The 4,883-nt window shown below is 45.6% G+C and overlaps 1 long non-coding RNA gene across 2 annotated transcripts in view; it reads left to right on the plus strand.

Moving 5' to 3' along the window:
• The window catches only part of LOC130261602 (uncharacterized), a 9,837-nt gene extending 7,265 nt beyond the window's left edge, over window positions 1–2,572 (plus strand). The window contains exons 2-3 of one of the 2 annotated variants that reach the window (XR_008842008.1): window positions 34–222; window positions 1,463–2,572. This is a non-coding gene — a long non-coding RNA (uncharacterized LOC130261602). The remainder of the gene's footprint in view (window positions 1–33; window positions 223–1,462) is intronic. The other variant, XR_008842007.1, reaches the window with a different exon arrangement.
• The last annotated feature ends 2,311 nt before the right edge of the window (window positions 2,573–4,883 follow it).

Consider the following 4,883-nt stretch of genomic DNA (forward strand, 5'->3'; position numbering starts at 1 on the left):
CATGGAACGTCTCCCGTGAACTCTCATTCCCAGCAGACGAGGAAATCCGGGTCCCGATGCCCTCGATCCCTTCCCTGCCCCGCATCGCCCGTGACGAGCTCGTTATCTCGCGGCCTCTCCCGTCCCGACCCAGTGCCACCCTCAGGAGCATCAGCGACACGCAAATCCGGGTGACACAAGGGATTTGGGGAGGAGATTTGGACGCAGCTCCCATTTTTTCAGGTGAAGTCCAGGCTGGAATCACCTTTCCAGGATGATTTTTGGGGAAATAGATCTATCCTCACAGAATGGATCATGGAAGATAAACTGGCTTTGTTGGGACTTGGTGCTGTAAACCAAAAATCCTGGATTACCCCTTAAAATACAGGGAAACCAAAGAATTTGTTCCCCAACACTGAACATCCTTGGCATGGAGTCAATCCACTCCAGGGCAGAATTTGTTTCGATATACCTAATGTCCTCCTACATGTTTGAGCCTCAAGAAGCTTTAAAATATTTTCCTGACCCTAAAAGTTGGGGTGTATCCTTCTAAAATCCAGCCAAAATTCCCCAAAAATAGGATTTCCAGACATCCACCATCCTAATTCCTCCAAATCCCCCCCCAAAAAAGGACAGAAAAAGTATGCAGGAGTGCATAATTCCAGTACAACAACCTCAGCCCCCAACAGCTGGACCAGCTGCCAACATCTGCCCAGAACTACACCCCGGTGATCCTGCCAGCATTCCATGGATTGGGTGTTTTCCCTGGTGTGAGGCTTTTTGGAGGGGAGGGTTGAGCTGGGGTCAGGTCACCTGGAAAGCCTCAGCCCAGGTGATGAAATTGGGGATAAAGTCCATCCGGAAACAGGATTTGTCATAAAATTGGGTTGGGCAACATTGACACAACTTCCACAGGGATTTCAGACACTTTAAATGTCCTGGCTTGGCTTTTCCATTGGGATTTAGAGCTGCTTCCATAAAAATTTTTGGCTCGTTATCTGATGGATGCTCCTGGAGCCCTCCTGGTCCAGCTCTAGCGATACAACAGAGCTCCTGAATATCCTTAATATTCGGACTTAATAGCTGGATCTCCTCGGGTTTCACTTTCTATCCTTAAACCTGGATTAGTTAAACCTCAGGATTAGTAAAACTGGGATTAAAGAGCACTAAACCCTCCAGTCCTTGGGTTAGAGAGGAATGGAGAAAAGTTCCATATCTGTAAAAGCAGGAACACTGATCCAAAGAAAATCAATTATTATAATTTAATGTGTTCCAATTAATAAATAAAAAGTTTTCCACCGCAGGCAGGGACTTCCTTGTCCTAAACTGACCTGGTTTTGTTGGCTTTTCACTCAATAAACACGGCAAAGATGGGAAAACAAAGGGAATATCAGGTTTATCCATGAAAAGGGGAAAATTGCCCCTCACTTCTGGCTCTTCCGAAGGTGGGGCTTCCATTTCATCCCTTATTTTGCATTTTTAGGGCACCATGACATGGACGAAAACATGGGGAGAAAAGAGGTCGGGGCTAAAAATAACCGTGTGAGTCACGGCCGGCACGGGGAGTGTTGTGCTGACAGAGCCAGAGCTGAATGCATGGGAAGAGAAGAGGAAAAAACCCATTTTCCCTTTGGCTTCACACGTTCATGCATGAAGATCCCTAGTCCGACAGCAAGAAGAAAGAAAAAGGGGAATATATTGCTATTATTATATATAAATATAATATTAAATATACAAATAATCCTGCTTTCCCCATTCCATGAAATTGCCTTGGATTTCCCAAAGAACCCTTAAAACAGCCAAAACAGCAGAAAAGGGGGATTTCCCCCCATCTTCCATGATATTATGATGAATTAATTCCCATTTGCCCATTATTTTCCCCTTGAGGAGCTATTTCTGAAGCTGAAGACTGTTACTGACAATAATTAATCCGTAATTAGAATAAGCAGATAATAGCCACTCCAATGACTTCATTTACAGGGATATTCCCTTTCTTAAAAAAATTTTGGATTAATTATTTGATTTTATTTCATCCCATTGCCGTGATGTGGGCGATGCCATGGGGGATTATTTTGGGGAGAGTTTTTGAAGTTTTGTGGTCCAGTCACTGGGATTTTCTCCACCTGGGGAGGAAAGGGGTGGAGGAGGGAGAACAGAAAGGCGGAATAGGGAGAAAAAAAATAGATGGATTACAAAGAAAAAGGGTAGAATATGGAGAAAACTGGTGGAATAAGAAGAAAAGCCAGAACAGCGAGAAAAAGGTGGAACTGCGAGAAAAAAAAGTGAGGCGGGGGAAAAAAGGTGGAATAGGGAGAAAAATGGGAGGATTAGAGACAAAAAAGGGTGAAACAGAGAGTAAAAAAAAAAGGTGGGACTGAGAAAAAAGGTTGGATTGGAGAGAATAAAGGCGGAATAGGTGCAATAGGGAGAAAATGGGTGGAACGCGGTGAAAATAGGTTGGAAGAGAGAGAAAAAAGGTGGAACACGGTGCTGGGGGGGGAGGTTTGAGAATGGATTAGAGAGAAAAAGGACGGGAAAAGGCCGTTTGTCCGTGTTTCTGCCACTCCCGGCACGTCCCCAAGGTCCCAGCGGTCGGGGCTTGGGGAATCCTGCAGGACGGGGAGCGTGTGCGGGACCGCAGCACCCAGAGCAGCATCACCAGCCCGGCGGGAATCCACCCGCACTCGCTCAGATTTAGGAATTTTCCAGGTTTCGAGGGGATTTTACAGCAGCCAGTCACAGCATCCCGCAGAGAAATGCGGTGTTTGCTCCCCGAGTGATGAATTTCTTTACAGGTAGACATTGATGTTCCCATCTCATATTCCCTGCCAGGCTTGGGAAACCCCCAAATCGTGATTTTTCACTTAAAATAGCCCAATTTGACAAATGTAGGGATCCTCCTTCCGCCCCTTGGCATCCCTGGAACTCCCGATCACTCATGAGGAGCCTGGGAAAGGGCTGCAGGCGGAATTTGGGGATGAATTTTAGGGGATTTGGAGTCAGAGCGAGCACAGATGTTGCATTTGAGGGTGGGAACGTTGTCAGGCTGTGAGCCAGGTGCTGCCAGAGGGTACAGGGTGAAATGTCCCACACATCCCACTGTGGATGGAGAAGGAGATCCCATCTTACGAGATGCTCCATTTTCAATTAACTAATTTAATAATGATTTTCATCTTCCTGCACAAGGTACATTTTACCCCCTGGGTCCACCAAAATCATGTGGGTGCAGGTGGCTTTGGCATCCCAAACACTAGGAAAACACTAGGAAGGGAAAGAAAAGCCCCAAAATCCTATTTTCTTCCATTAAAAATCCCTGGGGCTCCAGACAAGACGGGCTTTGCCTCCCCATCCCTGGCTGACTGAGAAGTGCCCGGTTTGAGCACTGGGGATGGGTCCGAGCAGGCTCCCAGGGCAATTCCCGCCCCGCAGGAAGGAGGATTAATCCCCATTACCTAATTAACTGCCTGAATAATCATGAGTCAGGTATTGGTGTGTCATCAGCCCTCGGCTGCAGGGACATGTTGGAGACAGCGAACGCGGCTCAGCAAATCCAGGAGCTGAAAATTCCCCCGATCCCCGTGTTCCTGGGCAGGGATCAGCTCCGCAGCGAGCCCGGGGGCTCCGTCCTCAGCTTTCTGGGATCATTGTCCTTCCAGGAAGGTGCAGTTCTATTTAGGGGACATCATAATTCCAGGAAAATGAAATTCAAATTTTTTGGGATCATGGTTCACCCAGGATGACACAATTTGATTTGGGGGGATATCACTCCCCCAGGATAACTAGATTTGATTTTTGTGGGACCTCCCTTCCTCCCAGGATGATACAACTTGGTTTTTTGAGGAATATCGCCCTCCTGATATGATGCAATTTAAATTTGGGTGGGCAAAATAAATTTTTGGGGAGCGTCACCAGGCAATTTGAATTCTGAGTGGGTCATGACCCTCCCAGGACAATATAATTTGAAATTTGGGGAGCGTAACCCCCAGCCAAGCTTATAAAATTTAATTTTGGGGTCATTATCCTCCCCAGATAATGCAAGTCTGTTTTGGGGGAGCATCACCCAACCAGGATAATAGAATTCAAATTTTGAGGGATTATTATTTTTCCAGGACCATGCAAATTGATTTTGGTGGTGGGGGGAGCTGGGGGACCATCAACCTCCCAGGGGGATGAACTTTGATTTTTGCAGGGATGTAGCCAAGACAATGTAATGGGATTTCTGGGGTGGGATTGGTTATCACCCTCTCACAATGGCAAAAATTGATTTTTGGGAGGTTTAGTGGATTCCCAGGACAATGTAATTCACTTTTGGGGGGAATCATTATCCTCCCAGAATGATGCAACTGGATATTTCAGAGATCATCATCCTCCCAAGATAACACAATTCAATTCAGTGGAAGAGAGGGTTTATCAGCATTCCAGAATGATGCAATTGGATTTTTTGGGAATAGTAGCCCCCCAAGACAATGTAATTCTATTTTTGTGAGGTTCTCCCAACACCCCTCCACCTTCCACAGCCTTACCTGCCCTCTCCATAACCCCATTCCCCAAACTCATGATTCAGCAGCTCCCAAAAAGCCCAGGAGGCAGATTACAAACTCCTTTCCAAGTGGGAGAAGAAGAAAAGCCACGTCAACATCTTGCTTCCAAAAAATTGCCAACCTCCCCAGAAATACCTTATAAATAATCTGGAATAAATTTATTATTATTATTATTATTATTATTATTATTATTATTATTATTATTATTATTATTATTATTTAATCGTGGTGGTGGTGGTTTTGTTGTTGCTGTCACTGTTGTTTTTGTTGTCAGCATTGATGGGAGTGACAACACAGTTCTCAACAGCCCTTTCCTCATGGATTTGGGGATATTCTCCCTATTTTGGGGGGTGGTAGAAAGCC

The sequence above is a fragment of the Oenanthe melanoleuca genome, chromosome 21 (assembly GCF_029582105.1).
Source record: "Oenanthe melanoleuca isolate GR-GAL-2019-014 chromosome 21, OMel1.0, whole genome shotgun sequence".
Classification (NCBI taxonomy): domain Eukaryota; kingdom Metazoa; phylum Chordata; class Aves; order Passeriformes; family Muscicapidae; genus Oenanthe; species Oenanthe melanoleuca.